Below are 11,900 nucleotides of genomic sequence, written 5' to 3' on the forward strand. Positions count from 1 at the left end.
GTAACATAGTATTTCAAATAACAGTATACAGAAAGCTTTAATTACCATCGTTTATATCTGCCCCCTTTTCAATATGTTGGCTGCAATATTTATAACACACGCGCACATATAATTATATAGAACACATAAAATTTCCACTATTATTACTCAATTTTAGAGTATTTTGATAAATAATATTAATTATTTATAACACACGCTCATATAATTATATAAAGCAAATAAAATTTTCACTATTATTACTCAATTACTAAAAAAACTATGATAATTCGACATATAGACGCTATATGCTTAACCTTAAAGGACGAAGGACGCAAAACCGACGCGACGAAAGAGAAAGGGACAAACATATACGTTTCGAGGTCTCAAGCCGTGCGCGTATTATGAGAGCGACACATAGACCTTATACAATTTTGAAATTGTATAAGGTCTATGGAGCGACATGTTCTGAACCGTTCGTTATACCTGCTCGAGTCCTTTGGTTTTGAGACGTCCCGTTGCATATTCATAGGATATTCATAGGATATCGCGATATTAGGAGATTGTGAGGACAAGTGGGACATTCCCTGGCATGTCTTGTGCTGTCTGGGGAACCGCGACTGTAAATTTTAAATTTAACATGTGAGTACATTAATAGATAAAACTTATTTGCTACAACGTGAATTATTTGAATATTTTATTCATATATAAAACCTTTCCAGATTTTATGACAATTATTTTTATGATTTTGCAAATGACGCTTTTTTATTATTATTTGAAAAGTATTCTCAATATATACATTTAATATATTTTACTTTGATGAAAGTTGTCAAATTTCTCTTTGCAGGAATTCTTCAAAATTAATCGACAAAATAAAATATACTTATAATTCACAAAAATTAAATAGTGATCAAATCGGTGTTTTATTATTAAATTTACAAGTTAAAGATATTTTTAAGATTTTAAGGATAATTTCGCAAAATACCGTTGGTACTCAGATATTATTGTATTTGCAAGCAGATTGCAGAAAACTACTTGAAATTATTTGGTCGAGATTTAAATTACAAAATGTAATATGTGTTTTGAAAAGGCTAAACTATTCTAATTTTAATATCATCAAATACGATCCTATTGAATTTAATGAACAAGATCAAAGAGGTCTCTATTATAATTTTATTTTAAATGAAACACATATATCACAAACAAATCAAGCCATCATGAAAATATTTGGAAATAGATTCATTAATTTTCAAAAATATCCATTAAGGATAGGAATTTTTAGAGATCCACAATTTTCAGATTTTGTTTATGATAAGTATGGAGCGATCGTAAATATTTCAGGCATTTATTCTAGGTTTATCGATATAATAATAAAATGATCAAATGCAAAGATAGATTTTGTGCTGGTTACAAATAATGTCACATTTGGGACGATTTTGGAAAATGGTACGTCAACTGGGGAACTAGGATTGATCGAACAGCAGAAAGCTGATTATTCTATACATTTTCATTTCCTCGCAAATTATAAATTGAAACATTCTAAATATCTATATCCATATGCCTGTATACAAATGGTTGCATTGGCCCCGAAAAACTATAAAAAGTTTCACACAAGTTTGTATGAAATAATCGGATTTGGAACCGGCATAGGAATGATGATTTCGTTGATTATGGTTTTTGCTGTAAGACAAGTTTTATGTGGTCTAAAACAAAGAGATATATCAGAAAATGAGACGACAGCCTCTGATTATATTTTATCCTTATTTGGTATTCTTTTTATGGTATCACAACCTTTGCCAACTTCTACACCTGAGAGATTGTTAATAATAACTTTCATATTGGAATGTATGATGATCTGCTTTGCATATCAAGCTATTATATTTCGAATTCTTGCAATAAATCAAATAGTAGACTTTAAATCTTTACAAGATATTCTAGACAGTAATTTTAAAGTGTATATGACTACTGAATTACATGGCCTGACTAATTACTATTCGGATCCTCCGACAACGAAGGACAAATTATTAATGAAAGCTCATTTTGTTCAAAAAACCGAAATAGTAGCTAAAAAAATTTCTCAAGGTGAAAAGGCAGTTTTATTTACGAACTCGGTTATCATCGAGTATTACAAATACCATTTGTTATCACCAAGAACTGGAGGAATTACCACTTATATCGTGTCGGAAGAATTTATGGAATGGTTTTCTGCCCCTTTGATATGGAGGAAATCTCCTTATTTTAAACGAATAAAATTTCTAGGAGAACGCATTGGGTTTAATGGCATAATCGAAAAAATACTCGACGATGTAAAATATACATGGCGTTTATACCGCCTTCGATCAAAAATCTATGTTGAAGATAAAGTGTATTTTACGTTAGAAGATTTATCTTCATTATTTTATTATTACGGTATCTTAATTTTTTTTTCTTCCATAATATTTCTTGTTGAGGTAATATACTATTTATTCACAAATAAAAAATGAAATCCAGTACACCTGCGTGAAATTTGCATGCCGATTTGAAAAGAAACATCGTATTTTTTATGAAATACCACCGTAATTTGTGTTACGTACACATAATTCGTAAAAAAAGATATTTGTTTTCTCTTATTTACGTAAATGTTTCGTACAATATGAGCGTTTTTCGTCACAAAAATTACGTGGATTATGGTTTCATGTTTAGTGGGAGATTTTTGTTCTTCTACAGTATATCTCATCATCAAGTTAAAAAATAGTTAAGTATTTCAACATGATATGGATTTTGATATACTATATGTAATTTACATCCCTGGTCTAATAATATTTTAGTGATGGTGCACTACGGCTCGTTATCAAATTTATTATTGACACAGTTATGGAAATAATTTTTTTTATTTCACAAATGGCGATGAATAATTTTATTAATAATATTTTTGGTTTCGTGGAGAACCGTTGTATTTTTCTTGCTTAGTCCTTCTGGTGAGCCAACGCAACGCTAAAACATGGCAAAACCCATGATTTAATATTACCTCTCAAGATGTATTATTTTTGTAACACCAAAATTACCAAATTTTTAAGATACATTTATTTGATTAATGTTATGTTACCATGGAAATCTGATATCATAACATTATTATGATATTCGAAAGTATGTCCATTGTCCAGTTAATGTAGATTAATGAATTCAAATTATGTATGTAGGCACATATTTTGGCAAATAAAAATATTAACATTGAAAATTGATATCTCTCAATGACAATGGTTTATTTAAATGCGCTGACGAGATTTATGATATACCATAATATTTGTTTCGAAGACCATCAGCCAATAGTAGCATATATATTTCTATAATTATTTCACAAATAATGAGTATGTATGCATTCACGGGCATCATTATTTATATAAATTTTGCATTATTAGAAAAAACATTGTCAATGCAACATATTTGGACGAACAACATTTATAATGAAGGAGATATCAAGCTGAAACGTTTCATGGAAGAGTTCTTTTCGGTAAGTAAACTTTTTTATCCATATTTCATCTATTTTATAACTGTTTCTAATTTATTTCAGGACAAAAAAGCAGTAGTGATTTTTGAGGATGTTGATGATACGAATCTTTATGACGAATTTCCAATATCTTTGTCTGGAACCGCGACTGTAAATTTTAAAATAAAAATGTGAGTAAACTTAAAAGCTCATTAGACAAAACATATTTGCTACAACGTGAATTATTTGAATGTTGCACTACAATGTAAAGACTTTTTTTACGTTATTTTTTAGTAATTCGAATTTTAACTCAGCTTGTGAACTCATTTTTCTTATATTTTTTATGTATATTTCCTGTACAGTTATATCATGTTACATTTATATTTATGATTTGATGCTCTTATTATAAGAAATTAGTTGAAAAATATTCTCAATATGTACATTGCGGCGGGTCGATTTATATGAGTAAAAAATGGCACATATGATTTTCGTATACTAGGGATCAAAATAAGATAGTTTTTCGAAGAGACCATATCTCCAAAGTGAATTCTGATGTCCTGTGCATTCGCCCAAAGATTGGGTCAAATTTTGAAAATCTTGTTTTGGCTTATTTAGAGCGCCCAAATAGTGTCCAAATGTATGACCGACCCCAGTAAACTTTGGAAAGCCGATCTACCCATGCACATGGTTCACTCCCTGGGACCTCTCTTTAGAGGTAGGTCCCTCATACAAAAGTTGCATTTTGGGTACTTCTACATGACAAAAATCAGCGATTTATTTTTATTCTGTTTATTTATTATAAAATATGTAAATGAAACTATGTAAAACTTTTAAATCTTTGTTTGAAGTCTTTTTTGCTTTCAAGCCTGGAAAATTTTGCACGGCTCTAATATCGTCGCCGTAACAGCCTGTAGCTAGCATAGAAACAGAGAGACAAAATGCATTGGAAAAATTTATTCAAAAAATGTTATTTTTTTGTGAAAAAGTTTTTGTGCGTATATAAATTAATGTCTGAAAAATGGTTTTAAAAAAAAATGGTGAGTAAAATGCCAAAAAACGATGATTTTTTGCGATTTTTGTATGGAAGATCTCTAAGGGTAGGTCCAAGAGGCATGGGTCGATCGGCATTCCAAAGTTAGTTGGGGTTTGTCATACATTAGGACGCGATTGAAGCACTCTTAATGGGTTAAAACGGTATTTTTCAAAATTCAACCCCTATCTTAAGCAAAGTATCTTATTTTGATCTCTAATATCCGAAAATCATATGTGCCTAAGCGTCTTTTAAATCGACCCGCCCTAATGTACATCCAACATATTTTACTTCTATGAAAGTTATCAAATTCCTCTTTGCAGGAACTCTTCAAAATTAATCGACGAAGTAAAATATATTTATAATTCACAAAACTTAAATAGTGATCAAATTGGTGTTTTATTATTAAATTTACAAGTTGAAGATATTTTTAAAATTTTAAGGATACTTTCGGAGAATACAGTTAGTACACATATATTATTGTATTTGCAAGCAGATTACAGAAAACTACTTGAAATTATTTGGTCGAGATTTAAATTACAAAATGTACTATGCATTTTGAAAAGGCCAAACTATTCAAATTTTAATATCATCATATACGATCCTATTGAATTTAATGAACAAAATCAAAGAGGACTCTATTATAATCTTATTATGAATAAAACACATGTATCACAAACAAATGATGCCATCAAGAAAATATTCGGAAATAGATTCGTTAATTTTCAAAAATATCCATTAAGAATAGGAATTTTTAAAGATCCTGGATTTTCAGAGTATGTTTATGATAAACATGGAGCGGTCGTAAACGTTTCAGGCGCTTATGCCAAGTATATAAATATAATGATGAAATGATCAAATACGATGATTTCATTTGTGCCGGTTCCAGATAATGGTACATTTGGGACGATTTTGAAAAATGGTACGTTAACTGGGGAACTTGGATTGATCGAGCAGCAGAAAGCTGATATTTCAATACATTTTCATTTACTCACAAATTTTAAATTGAATTATACCAAATATCTATATCCATTGATCTGTGAGCACATGGTTGCCTTGGCCCCGAATAACTATAAAAAATATCAGACTAATTTGTATGATATCATTGGCTTTACAAACGGCTTGGCGATACTGATTTCATTAATTTTAGTATTTGTTGTGCGTCAGTTTTTAGTTCTGAAACAAAGAGAAATATCAGAGATTGAGACGACTACGACTGCCTCCGATTATATTTTATCATTATTTGGTATTCTTTTCATGGTATCGCAACCTCTGCCAAATTCGCCAAATGAAAGATTATTAATATTAAGTTTCATATTGGGATGTATGATAATCTGTTTTGCATATCAAGCTATTATATTTCGAATTCTTGCATTAAATCAAATAGTAAAGTTTAAATCTTTACAAGATATTCTAGACAGTAATTTTAAAGTGTATATGACTTCTGAATTACTAGGCATGAATAATTACTATTCGGATCCCCCAACAACGAAGGACAAATTACTAATGAAAGCACATTTTGTTGACAAAACTGGACCAGTAGCTAGAAAAATTTCTCAAGGTGAAAAGGCAGTATTATTTACGAATTCGGTTATGATTGAGTATTATAAACACCATTTTGTATCACCAAGAACTGGAGAAATTAGCACATACATCGTATCGGAAGAATTTATGGAATGGTTTTCTGCCCCTTTAATATGGAAGAAATCTCCTTTTTTCCAACGATTAAGATTTCTAGGAAGGTGCATTGGGTTCAATGGATTCACGGCGAAAATAGTTGAAGATGTAAAATTGACATGGCGTTCATACCGCCTTAGATCAAAAATCTATGTTGAAGATAAAGTATATTTTACGTTAGAAGATTTATCTTCATTATTTTATTATTACAGTATTTTAAATTTAATTTCTTTCATAATATTTCTTGCCGAGTTTATATATTATTCCCTGGCTGAGTAACAATATAATACAGCTCATATATATATTTCAACAATTATAAAACCTCTCACCCAAATTCACATGCTTGATCGAAAAAGAAGTTAATTATATATTAAATATAATTTCCAATTCCAATTGGATAGGTGTAAGAATTATCGTATAATGACACAAATGAATAACATGAAATCGATTTTTACATGGCATTTTACACACCTGATCTAGTATTATCATTTTAGTGATCCTACACTGCGGTCCTTGACTCGTTCTCAAATGTATGTTCAAATCAAATTACAATTATAAACATAAAATTTAACTTTACGATGGCGATGAACAATTCGTGAATGTTTTTGATTTCGTAAAAAACCGTTGAATCTTTTTTTATTTAAGGGATGAATTTGCGCACAGTAATCCTCCTGGTGAGGCAAGGCAATACTAATACAGATTGAAGCAGAATTGTTCTGTGTTTACCTTATGATATGATATTATTTTTGTAACACCAAAATAACCAAATTTTCAACATGCCCTTATTTGATTAATGTTATGTTACCATGGAAGACTTGTATCATAACATTATTATGATATCCGAAAGTATGTGCATTGTTCCGTTAATGTAGATTAATGAATTCAAATTATGTGTGTAGACTCTTATTTCTGTAAATAAAAATATTAGTAATAGACTTAATGCCTTATTGTCTTATATTTTTCTATAAATATTAGCTGAAAATTGCTATCTCTTGAATTATATGGTTTATCTGAATGCACTGATGAGAATGATGATATACCAACCAATATTAGCATATATTTTTACCAACTATTTTATGAAAAAGAAGTATGTATGCATCAACTTGCATGATTATTTATATAAATTTTGCAATATTTGGGAAAACATGGTCATCGCAACATATTTGGACAAACAACATTTATAATGAAGATATCAAACTGAAATGTTTCATGGAAGAGTACTTTTTGGTAAGACGTTTTTAAATTTTATTTCTTGTCTATTTTTTTTTAATAAATCTTTCAATTTATTTCAAGACAGAAAAGCGTGTTTTTTGAGAATATTGATGATATGAAATTCTATGATGAATTCCCGATCTCTTTGTCTGGAATAGCAACTGTAAATTTTAAAATAAAATTGTGAGTACATTTAAAATTGAAAAGCGTTTATCACATTCAATATATTTTAAGTTGAATATTCTTATGTTAAACCTGTCCAGATTTTATATCATACTACATTTTTATGTTTTTGCAAAAGTTGCTCTTTTATCATAAAAACCTATATTTTCTATTACTTTGGTGAATTTTATATAATTTTTTTTTGCAGGAACTCAACAAAATTCTTCGACGAAGTGAAATATATTTTTAATTCTCAAAAATTTAATTGCGATCAAATTGGTGTATCGTTATTAAATTTACAAATTAAAAATGTTTTTAAGATTTTAAAGATAATTTCGGAAAATAACGTTAGTACTCGTATATTATTATATTTTGAAGAAAATGCATTTAATGAATACAGAAAATTACTTGAAATTTTTTGGTCAAGATTTAAATTACAAAGTGTAATATGCGTGTTGAAAAGGCCAAACTATTCCAATCTTAAGATCATCATATACGATCCTATTGAGTTTAATGAACAAAATCAAAGAGGTCTCTATTATAAGTTTGTTTTGAATGAAACAGATTTATCACAAACAAATCAAGCCATCATGAAAATAGTTGAAACTAGATTTATAAATTTTCATAAATATCCAATAAGAATAGGAGTTTTTAGAGAGGCACATTTTTTGGACTATGTTTATGATGAATATGGAGAGGTCGTAAACATTACAGGAGTTTTAGCTAAATTTATCAATATTATAGAAAAATTGACAAATGCTACTATTGTGTTTGTACCGGTTCTAAATAAAGGTGGTGGACTAGGATTGATCGAACAGCAGAAAGCTGACATAACAATACATCCTAATTTGCTTACAAATTTTAAATTGAATCATACTAAATATCTATATCCATTGAACAATGTGCACATGGTTGCCTTGGCGCCGAAAATCGATAAAAAAATTCACACAAGTTTGTACGAAATCATCGGATTTGGAACCGGCATAGGAATGATGATTTCGTTGATTATGGTATTTGCTGTAAGACAAGTTTTATGTGATCTGAAACAAAGAGAAATATCAGAAAATGAGACAACAGCCTCCGATTATATTTTACCATTATTTGGTATTCTTTTTATGGTATCACAACCTTTGCCAACTTCTACACCTGAGAGATTGTTAATAATAACTTTCATATTGGAATGTATGATGATCTGCTTTGCATATCAAGCTATTATATTTCGAATTCTTGCAATAAATCAAGTTGTAGAGTTTAAATCTTTACAAGATATTCTAGACAGTAATTTCAAAGTGTACATGGCTTCTGAATTACTTGGCATGACTAATTACTATTCGGATCTTCTAACAACGAAGGACAAATTATTGATGAAAGCTCATTTTGTTGATCAAATGATACCAGCAGCTATAAAAATTTCTCAAGGTGAAAATGCAGTATTATTCACAAATTCGATTATGACCGAGTATATGAAGTACCATTTTATATCACAAAGAACTGGAGAAATGAGCACATACACTGTCTCTGAAAAATTTCTGGAGTGGTTCTCTGCGCCTTTGATATGGAATAAATCACCTTTTTTCAAACGAATGACATTTTTCGGAGATTGCATCGGGTTTCATGGCTTAACCGTGAAAATACTCAACGATGTAAAATTTACATGGCGGTTATACCGCCTTCGATCGAAAATCTATGTTGAAGATAAAGTGTATTTTACGTTAGAAGATTTGTATTCATTATTTTTTTATTACGGTATCTTAAATTTTTTTTCTCTGATAATATTTCTTGTTGAGTTAATATACTATTTCTTGACAAATTAACAATATAAGATGGTTTTTAATATGGATCTTTTTGAATTTCCTTGCTCCCAGGGACTCAAATGTTTCCAAATTGTTAAAAAAAAATCTCTCAAAGTTTTAGCCCTTAATATTAACTTTGAGATAGTCCGCACTTCAACCAAAGTTTCTATGGATAAAGTTCCATTTGTTATAAAACTTAGCGACAAGTGAAATTTTACAACAATAGCAACTTTTAGGAGCAAGGAAATTCGAAAACGTCCATATTAAGGACGATCCTAATAGATATGTATTAACCAAATTCACTTGCCCAATTGAAAAAGGTATCGTAAAGAATTAAGATAGGTGTAAAAATATCGTAATAATGATAATAATTAAAAAATAACATGTAATGGATTTCATCATTTTACACATCTAATAATCATTTTAGTGATGGTACGCTGAGGACCTTGACTAATATTCAAATTCATGTTAAAATCAAATTACAATTATACAAATAAAATTTTACTTTACGATGGCGATGAACAATTCGTGAATGTTTTTGATTTCGTGAAGAACTGTTGAATCTTTTTTTTATTTAAGAGATGAATTTGCGCACAGTAGTCCTCCTGGTGAGGTAGCGCGACACTAAAACAATGTAAAGCACCTTTCTTCTGTGTTGATCTTTTATATTATATTATTATTTTTGTCACACCAAAATAACCAAATTTTCAACATGCACTTATTTGATTAATGTTATGTTACCATGGAAGACTTGTATCATAACATTATTATGATATCCGAAAGTATGTGCATTGTTCCGTTAATGTAGATTAATGAATTCAAATTATGTGTGTCTTATTTCTGTAAATAAAAATATTAGTAATAGATTTAATGCCTTATATTTTTCGATAAACATTACCTGAAAATTGATATCTCTTGAATAATATGGTTTATCTGAATGCATTGATGAGAATGATGATATACCAACCAATATTAGCATATGTATTTACCAACTATTTCACAACAAGAAGTATGTATGCATCAACGTCCATTATTATATATATAAATTTTGCATTTTCTGGGAAATCATGGTCATTGCAACATATTTGGACAAACATTTATAATGCAGAAGATATCAAGCTAAAACGTTTCATGGAAGAGTACTTTTTGGTAAGATTTTTTAAATTTTATTTCTTGTCTAGTTTTTTTAAATTAATCTTTTAATTTATTTCAGGACAGAAAAGCAGTAGTGTTTTTTGAGAATATTGATGATATGAAATTCTATGATGAATTCCCGATTTCTTTGTATGGAATAGCAACTGTAAATTTTAAATTAAAATTGTGAGTACTTTCTCTGATTCGAGTTTTAACTCAGCTTATGAACCTATTTCTTATGTATATTCATATTTTGAACCTCTTAAAGTTGCTCTTTTGTCAAAGAACCTATATTTTTTACTTTGGTGAAAGTTATATATATTTTTTTGCAGGAACTCAACGAAATTCTTCGACGAAGTGAAATATATTTTTAATTCCCAAAAGTTCAATTGTGATCAAATCGGTGTATCGTTATTAAATTTACAAGTTAACAATATTTTTAAAATTTTAAACATAATTTCAGACAATAACGTTAGTACTCGTATATTATTATATTTTGAAGAAAATGCATTTAATGAATATAGAAAATTACTTGAAATTATTTGGTCAAGATTTAAATTACAAAGTGTAATATGCGTGTTGAAAGAGCCAAACTATTCTCATCTTAATATCATCATATACGATCCTGTTGAATTTAATGAACAAAATCAAAGAGGTCTCTATTATAATTTTATTCTGAATGAAACACATTTATCACAAACAAATCAAGCCATCATGAAAATAGTTGAAACTAGATATATAAATTTTCAAAAGTATCCAATAAGAATAGGAGTTTTTAGAGATGGAGATTTTTCGGACTATGTTTACGATGAATATGGAGAGGTCGTAAACATTACAGGAGTTTTAGCTAAATTCATCAATATCATAGTAAAATTGACAAATGCGACAGTTGTTTTTGTACCGGTTCTAAATAAAGGTACTTTTGGAAAGATTTTCGAAAATGGTACATCAACTGGTGAACTAGGACTGATCGAACAGCAGAAAGCTGACATAACAATTCATTCTCATTTACTTACAAATTTTAAATTGAATCATACTAAATATCTATATCCATTGAACAATATGCACATGGTTGCCTTAGCGCCGAAAATCTATAAAAAATTTCACACAAGTTTGTATGAAATCATTGGATTTGGAACAGGCATAGGAATGATGATTTCGTTGATTATGGTATTTGCTGTAAGACAAGTTTTATGTGTTTTGAAACAAAGAGAAATATCAGAGAATGAGGTAACTGCCTCCGATTATATTTTATCTTTATTTGGTATTCTTTTGATGGTATCGCAACCTCTGCCAACTTTGACCACTGAAAGATTGTTAATATTAAGTTTCATATTGGGATGTATGATAATCTGCTTTGCATATCAAGCAATTATATTTCGAATTATTGCAATAAATCAAATTGTAGAGTTTAAATCTTTACAAGATATCTTAGACAGTAATTTTAAAG

The sequence above is a fragment of the Ctenocephalides felis genome, unplaced genomic scaffold (assembly GCF_003426905.1).
Source record: "Ctenocephalides felis isolate EL2017-DRISC unplaced genomic scaffold, ASM342690v1 CF-g0.4_SCAFFOLD_03571, whole genome shotgun sequence".
Taxonomy (NCBI): Eukaryota; Metazoa; Arthropoda; class Insecta; order Siphonaptera; family Pulicidae; genus Ctenocephalides; species Ctenocephalides felis.